The following is an 8,949-nucleotide window of genomic DNA, read 5'->3' as shown; positions in this document are numbered from 1 at the left end:
TTAGATAATATTTGAATCCATCATAAGAAGTCACAGGCGAGCCCCCCCAAACATCAAAGTGAATGAGTTCAAAAACATGAGATGACACCGTTTCTGATTGAGGAAAAGGAAGTCGGGTCATTTTAGCATATTGACACACTTCACAATTGATGTAATAAAAAAATAAATCAGGTTTTAACCTTTTCAAAATTGAGCCTGATGGATGCCCAAGTCTCAAATGCCATGCTTTTCCTTCATCATGTCGATTGATAAGAAAGGCCTTATTTTCTCCATCCAAAATATAAAGCCCCTTTGATTCCTTCCCCTTATCAATCATTCTGAAATATAACCTCAGTAGGAGTGAATATCACATTACAGTTCAAAGTATGAGTAATCTTACTAACCGGCAAAACATTCAAAGTTAGACTTGGAATATATAATGCATGATCAAGTTGTTTTTCAAAAAACTTTACTTCACCCCTTCCGATGATTTCCATATGTGAGCCGTTGGCAGCAACAACTGGTCTAATACTACTAATATTTTTAACATTCTCCAGACATGATTTTTTTTCAATCATATGATCAAAAGCTCCAGAATCAATAATCCATGAGCAATTTGAGGAATCAGTTATAAAGCAAGAACAAGACACACCTGCTTCATCGGAGACTATAGCTGCCATATTGCATTTGGTAAACTCCTTGAGGATTTGAGTCAGTTTTTCAACAGTTAAGGGCTCCTTTTTAGAATCTGACCGAGTTATGTTGGCTTCGAGACGATCCTGATTGTTGATTATTTTTGAAAAAATAGGTTTTTTATTCAACTTCTAACAATGATTCTTGGTATGATTCTCTTTCTTGCAATAAGTACATAATAACTTTTTCTTTTTAATTTTTTTGTGGTTTGGATCATATGAGAACTCACCATTCTGCCTTTCTTCACATTTTAAGACAAGAGCAGACCTGCTGTTGTCAATTTCTTCAATTTTGTTATTCATGACTTTTTGACGTGTCTCTTCTCTCATGATGGTGGCGCACGCCGAGCTTAAGGTAGGGAGTTCAAGGGTCATTAAAATTTGACTTCGGACTTGTTCATAATCTTGTCCAAGCCCAGATAACATTTGAAAAACTTTTTTCTACTCACGTCACTTTTGAAAAGCAATTTGGTCAGTAATAGGTGGAATATGAGAATCAAACTCATCCCATATGCCTTGAAGCAGACCAAGATATTCAGTGAAAGATTTATTTTCCTTTTTTAAATTGTAAATTTCTTGAGCTAACTGATATCTCCTCCCAACATTATATTGTTCATCATATAGATTTTTTGTTGCATCCCACACAACTTTAGATGAATCAAGAAAAAGAAACTCATTGGCAATATGTGGTTCCATAGAATTAAGGAGCCACGACATAACCATGTGATTGTTGGACTCCCATTCTTCATATTTGACATCATCGTCAGTAGGTTTAGGTTTTTTTCTATTTACATAACCTAATTTTCCTTTACCACTAAGAAATAAAGCAGTAGATTTTGACCAAGAAAGATAGTTAAAACCATTTAAAGGTACCGTAGTGATTTTCAATGAAGGATTGGCTTGCTCTTGAATCACCACCGCTTGTTGAGAGGATTGTGAAGACGACGAGCTTGATTCGGCCATTGACTATGCTATCACTTGATAAAAAAACATGAACCAAACAACTTGGTTCTGATACCATGTTGAAAAGCATATCATTCATACAAACATGATAAAGAAAAGAAATAGAGTATTTATATGGTTCGGTCATATAAGACCTACATCCACAGACACCAGAAGCATGATTCCCATTATGCAACTTCACCTATATATAGGTGAAACCATAGAGTACAGGGAAAGAGAATTGATTACATTGAAACTTCAAACGTCACTTTGAAACCCAAGGTCACTTTGAAACCCCAAACATCACCTTGAAACCCAACGTTACCTTGAGCCTTGTGACATCTTTATTCTTCCTGGTGCCTTGATACTGCCAACTCATTAAGCCCTAGTCACAAATTCTTAAAATCTTACCAACTAAACCAGCTTTGGCAAAGACTTTTAGGCTCGGATCAGGAGCTTTAAATTGGAAGTGTGTTGCGGTTTCACCTAGTGCTCTCATGTTCTCTGGTGTTTGGCAGTAGTGGTGTTACAAAAACACTGCATTGGGAATGAGGTTGGCAGTCTCACCACCACATTTCAACACCATTGACAATAGATTTTTGGCAACTCTATCCTCAACACTAGATTTTTGGCAACACATAGAAATGGTGTTTCCATGTCAATGCAAATCTCCCAAACATAGCCTTAAACTAAGCTGTGCTTAGATATTGATGATCAAGGTCAATCGAACAATCTGACTCAACTAGTTCCGAATCTTTAACCACATCTTAGTTAAGAACCACAATATGATCCCAGCATCCAAAAGGGCCATGTTTGAACCTCCGAGCTCAGTTAACCTGGGCCTCTCAACTAAACACCCACAACTAGATGATGAATGGCTGGTTTGGGAAACCCTCACTTTATGTTTGGATTGAGGAGGCTTATAATTAATACAAGCTCTAAGCCTCCTTAATCCAACTTGGAATTTTGTCACAACCATAGTGGCAAACGAGAGAAAAATAACGGCTGCTAAATTCTCCCGAGAAATTAAAAAATTTCATATTTTTGTGATTTATCAGCAAATATATTGGCAAATTTAGATAATTAAAAAATACTTTTGTACAAGAAAAACATGATAAAATTACAATATATATAATGATATTTTGAAAATATCAAAAAGAAAAATGTGTTGTTTAAACAATGAAGTAAAATTCCATGATTTCTTCATGATATTTACAAAATGTTGATGATATTTGTCGCCACCTTGTGTTTGGAATAGAGGAGTCGGATATCCATCTCTCCCATTAGACATCAACATCAAGTTGGCACATGACCATGTGCCAACGACAGAATTAAAGAAAAAAAATCTGTCAAAGAGGGTCATTTGGTCTGCCTAAGATGGACGTTTTGAGGATAGGAAATCAGTCTCTCATGGTGATCCAAACATGGGATTGACATGACCGGTGATGGCAGAGAATAAGAGTTGTTTGTCCTGACTGTCCAAACATTATGCCTTTAGTTCATGAGATGTGCATGACCCAATAAACTTTGGAAGTCACTTCCCTGGAAAAAGACTTAAATATATATAGACTCAACCATAGTTTCAGAAATGAAATGGATATACCGAAGGGGCTCCGCTTGTCTGGCAGGAGCAGTTAGTGCACGTCACCTTGTGTTGGGATGTTGCAAGTTCGAACCCCAAATGGTATGATTGTATAACTGGTAGGGGTCGGACTAATCCCAGCTTTCTCTGTTGAAAAGAGAAATGAATTTAGATATGAGAAGAGATCACGTGAAGTAGAAGCCAGAAGAGAGATATGACTATGGAAAAAATGGAAAGAAAACACATACAAAACAATATAAAACTAAAGATAAAAGTACAAAAAAAATGATGTAAAAACAAATATAAAACAATACAAAACTGACGTAGAAACTTGTTATAAAAATTCTATTTTTTAATACGAAAAACTTAAGTGACACAAAGCCAGAGAAAACTTTTAAGAAAGCGAAAGGAAATCAAGGTTTCTCACTAATGAGAATGGAGTTTCTCATATTTTGAAAACGGCTTTTCCCAAATCTTCCCTTTTGGGAAAACAAGAAGTTTCGGGCTTTCGAGGAAAGGAGTTTGCCCGGCCATGTAGCAAGAAGCTTGTGGCAACTATGGATTCAACACATCAGGTGATCTGCCAAATCAAGATGGGGACATGCACTAAGATCCCCACCGTCCATCCATCACTCTCATCTGACTGTCCTTTGTGCAAGTTGTGGGCCCCACCGTAAAGGTGCTGCTAGTGACGATGATAATGGCAGTTGATCACAACATTGGACGGTGGAGATACTATCTAGGATGAAGAGCACCTTTACTGAACCTAATCCGATTAGGCTAAACACCCCATCGGGTAGACATTTACATGTAACCGGGTTGGGTTTTTGTCGGAGGACTCAGATTCGGATGTAAATATCCTCCATCCGAATCCTTGTCCAAGTTTTTGGTAATCGGCTTCGTTACTGAATCCGAGAGAATGGACTCGGATTCTGGAAATAGAAAATAAAAAAAAAAGAGTGAGAAGGTCAAAAAAAAAACCGGCAGAATAAAATACAATGCGGTGAGCGTGGATCGAACACGCGACCTTCAGATCTTCAGTCTGACGCTCTCCCAACTGAGCTATCCCCGCTTCACAGTTATTTTGAATAGAGATTATAAATTGTGTAGTTTAAATTAAGAATTTTGCGTTTTTCCGTAAATGTAATATCATTCATACATTTAACCACATAACGATGGTTTCTATCCTGTTCTAGACTCCAGTTTAAAGTAGGGGTGTCAACCGGTCGGGTTTGGTTAGGACCTAAGTAGAACTAGACTTGGCCCCGATTTTCAGGTAGGGTATAGGTCCGAACCCTGGTCTAATCGAACCCATCGTAAGAGAAACCATACCCGGACCGGATAAAAACTACATGAACTAGACCTGGGCCACACTCTGTAAAATAATATTTTTTATCATTTTTACATTGAAAATTTGTGGGTCTTAATCAGAACTTGGGTCAGGTCCGAGTCTGGTATAAAATTTCGCAAACTATACCGGAATCCATGTATTCGGACCCTCAGGTCCAGACACGGGTCTTCTTATTTATCACCATATACCGGGACCCTATAGGATTTGATACAGGTCGGGTCCGCATAAACCCAAACCGTTGACACCCTTAGTTCAAACTTAATGTATCCCTTGTTGGTGCGGAGAGAGAGAGAGAGGGAGGGAGATACGATAGGAATACTTTTTCCCATGCAAGAAAAACATTGTGAGCTAAGCAAGCTTGGGGCTTAATAACCGACACTCTACAGATCACGGTGAAGCCAACAAAGTAGATCACGCTGATAGCTGGCCTTCCCATGCAGATAATAGTAAGACTAATATTCATTCTGATCCTCACAGATACACATCAGAGATTCTAGGCAAAGATAAAGCCTATTGTACAACAAGAAATCAAGAGAAATGTGTAAACTCTTATCTCAGCAAAAATAGAGATGAAAAATATATCAATGGCTCTATAAAATGTACAAGGCGTTTACATGATATATAACATGAAAGAGAGATTGTTGATCATGGACGTAGGCTGTAACAGTGGAACCACGTAACTCTCTGTGCCTATCCTCTTCCTTCTTTTGTCATATGGTATTAAAGCCTAGATAGGCATTACCATTGTTTCTTTGTTCTTGCCATGGCTGCGTCAACTACCAAGTCTCCTATTGCTTCAAAATACTCCTATCCTGCCACCCTCAATGTGGAAAATTTGGTATCCATTAGACTCTCTCACACAAACTATTTGTTGTGGCGCACCCAAGTTATGGGTCTCATTGAGTCCCAAGATCTGCAAGGTTTCATTGACGACACTATGACAACACCTCCACAACTCATCTCAAGCAGTGACAACACCCAAGCTGAAAATCCTGATTATGTAGCATGGCAGAAGTCAGACCACCTGCTCAAAGCTTGGATAACCGATACTGTCAAAGGAAGTGCTGGGATTTGTTGTCGGTTTACAATCTGCTGCTCAAGTGTGGAGAACTCTTGAAGATCACTTTGCCTTGGATTTCTAGGAATAGGAATGACTTCTTATTCAGAAAATGCAGACTCACAGGAAAAACAACCAATCTATGGCCGAGTATATCTCATCATTCAAAGGTATATGTGACAAACTCGCCACAATCGGTAAAGCTCAATCAGACGCACACATGATGTTCTCTCTACTCAATGGCCTTGGATCTGAGTACGTGCCATTTGTTACAACCATGCTTAAACCGTCGGTGCCAACATATGCTCAACTTGTTGAACTACTTCAAGGGCATGAAACTTGGAAGTCGTTGAATCCTTCTGATCAGTCATCTACCTCGAATCATAATACCCCCTTCTATGTGCAGAAATAAGGTAGAGGAGGATCCAATTATCGTGGACGGGGTGGAGGAAATTTTTCCTCTAGAGGTTGCAAATTTAGTCAAACGGGAATCAGTCGTATCAGCCACAAACTCAAGGGCATGAAAATAATAGCAATAATAACAAGCAGAATAACGATGCCAAAAATCACCAAAAGGTTGTTTGTCAAATATGTTTCAAACCAAATCATTCTGCTCTTAAATGTTACCACAGGTTCAACCATGCTTATCAAGCAGAAGATGCACCCCAGGCCCTCGTTGCCATGTCCATTGCCGACACCCAAGACTTAGCGTGGTTTCCTAATACGGAAGCAAGCTCGCACATAACCTTAATTTCAAGTAACCTCCATTCTCTAGCTCCTTATCATGGATCTGACAAGATAATGGTTGGAAATGAGCAACGATGTAAGATAACTCATATTGGATCAGCTTTGATTCCCACCAATCATGGACCTCTTGATCTTAATAATGTCCTGGTCATTCCAGATATAAAAAAGAACTTAATATCGGTAAGTCAGTTGACGTCTGATAAAAATTTGATTTTTGAGTTTTCTGCCCATGATTTTTGTATAAAGGACAGGAACACTCAGAGGTTGATGGCGATCTGGCATAGACAGGGAGACTTATATGTGCTTCAACATGACTTTTGGCGAGAAACAAGCTCTTTTTTCTAATCAACAAATTAAATAGGGTGGACTTCGACACTTGGTACCGATGTCTTGGCCACTCTAATATAGACATTGTTCAGTTTTTACTTAAGCATGACTTTATTTCTAGTTCATCAAATAAAGGTTCTGGTTTATGCTCAAATTGTGCTCTCGCAAAATCAAGTCGCCTGCCTTTTGAGATATCTTTGTCAATTGTCACATGCTTGTGCCCCCTTCGATAAAATCCATTGCGACTTGTGGGGACCCGCCCCCATCGCATCTGTTCAAGGTTTTAAGTACTATGTTGCATTGATTGATGATCATTCTCGGTTCATTTGGCTTTACCCCCTAAAGACCAAATCTGAATTTTTTGAGAAGTTAAAAGAGTTTCATGTTATGATTCAAAACCAATTCCAAAAGAACTTAAAAGTTTTTTCTTTCGACGAGTGAGGAGAATTTATCTCCATAAAATTTCAAGATTATTTGTGGCAACATGGCATCATCCATCAGATGACCTACCCTAGAATGCCTGAACAAAATGCTCAGGTAGAACGCAGACACTGCCACATTGTAGAATTGGGTCTAAGCATGCTTTTTTATGCTAATGTGCCTTTACAATATTGGGTTGAGGCTTTTCTTATTGCTACTTGGTTGATTAATAGGTTACCAACCTCTACTCTTGGCATGCTTTCCCCCATGAATGCTTATTTTCTAAGCCTCCTCAATATCATTATCTGCGCATTTTTGGAGCCAGATGCTACCCGCATTTACATGATTATGCTCGCCACAAGTTCGATCTGCGATCTCTCCTGTGCATATTTATGGGCTACAACAACATCCACAAAGGCTATCGTTGCCTTTATTTGCCAACTGGACGTATTTACGTTAGCTGACATGTGCTATTTAATGAAACAGAACTGCCATTTATACAAGCACATGCTAGTAACCCCAGCGCAACCATACTTGGCACATTTGATGAATGAATGGATGAACGTGCAGGGTTATCCACCTCAAGTCCCAACCCCTATTGCTCAACTTGATGCTCGACATCTAAGTACTCATGCCAACACCACCATTTCTCCCCCTTGAACTGGCTGCCAACAGCCATTCTCCCCCTATCTTGGCACTGGACCCACCTTTGCCTACGCATGATCCTATCGAGTCAACTTTATTTCCTAATGACCTCCCATCTTGCCCTCCTAATTCTCACACTATGGTCACTCGATCCAAAGATGGCATTGTTAAACCTAACCCCAAATACATTCTTACCCATCAAGAAGTCTCATTCGAAACCCAAATCCGTCAAGGCCATTCTTAGTGACCCACTTTGGCTTCAAGCCATGCAAAAAGAAATCACAACACTTCATAATACTGGCACCTAGGAGATTGTTCCTTTTCACCCATCCATGAACATAGTTGGCAGCAAATGGGTTTTCAAAACGAAACTTAAGGCCAATGATTCTCTAGAACGCCGCAAGGCTCGTCTTGTTGACAAGGGCTTCACCCAAATACCTCACATTGATTTTTTAGAGACTTTCTCCCAAGTAATCAAACCCACTACAATTTGGCTTGTCATTTCTATTGCCTTATCAAAACAGTGGGCTTTATGTCAGATGGATATCAAAAATGCCTTCCTACATGGGACGTTAATTGAACCCGTCTACATGGACCAATCATCTGAGGATCTATTGTGCTGATCCACTACTGGGTTTTGCCTATACTTTGGCGGAATTTGTATTTCTTGGTGCGCAAAAAAGTAGCCAAATGTCTCTCGTTCTAGTACTAAAGCAGAATATTGCGCCATTGCCTCCACTACCGTTGAACTAATCTAGGTCTCCTACCTTTTGTGGGATCTCCACATTTTTTTCCAGCAGGCTTGTGATCATCGCAAAATTTTTCCTCTCGGTTTCTCTTTCTTCCTTCTCTTTTCCTTTCTAACCTCTATTTCCTTTTTTGAAGGGGAAATAAAAGACAGAAAAGAAGATAAAAAAGGAAAGAAAGAAGAGAGGAATTCTTTTGTGAATGTCTCATCTGACCAAAATTTTGAAAATATTTTAAAATTACTCGCCTCTGTTTTGAAAATTTGCGGGAAAATAGAGAGACGAGATTTGCTCATCGGTACGAGGTTCGACCATTCTTGGCGCCTTTACCAGGGGTAATCGAACCAAGGATGAAATTCATGCCTTTTTGCTTTACTAAAATATTATCTAAGAATTTATTCTATGTCTAAAATGCACAAAAAATCATGCTTGTACGAATGCAAGGATGTATGCTCTTTTGA

At 39.0% G+C, this 8,949-nt stretch overlaps 1 non-coding gene across 1 annotated transcript; it reads right to left on the bottom strand.

Annotated features, from left to right (window-relative positions):
- Window positions 1-4,194: 4,194 nt before the first annotated feature.
- On the bottom strand, window positions 4,195-4,267 carry TRNAF-GAA (transfer RNA phenylalanine (anticodon GAA)). Its single transcript has one exon. It is a non-coding gene; the product is annotated as a tRNA-Phe (tRNA).
- Between the last annotated feature and the right edge of the window lie 4,682 nt (window positions 4,268-8,949).

This window comes from Nuphar pumila, chromosome 4 (genome assembly GCF_984573655.1).
Source record: "Nuphar pumila chromosome 4, dmNupPumi1.hap1.1, whole genome shotgun sequence".
Lineage (NCBI taxonomy): Eukaryota > Viridiplantae > Streptophyta > Magnoliopsida > Nymphaeales > Nymphaeaceae > Nuphar > Nuphar pumila.
The sequence above is the reverse complement of the archived record's forward strand: the minus strand, read 5'-3'. Positions and strand labels throughout refer to the sequence as shown.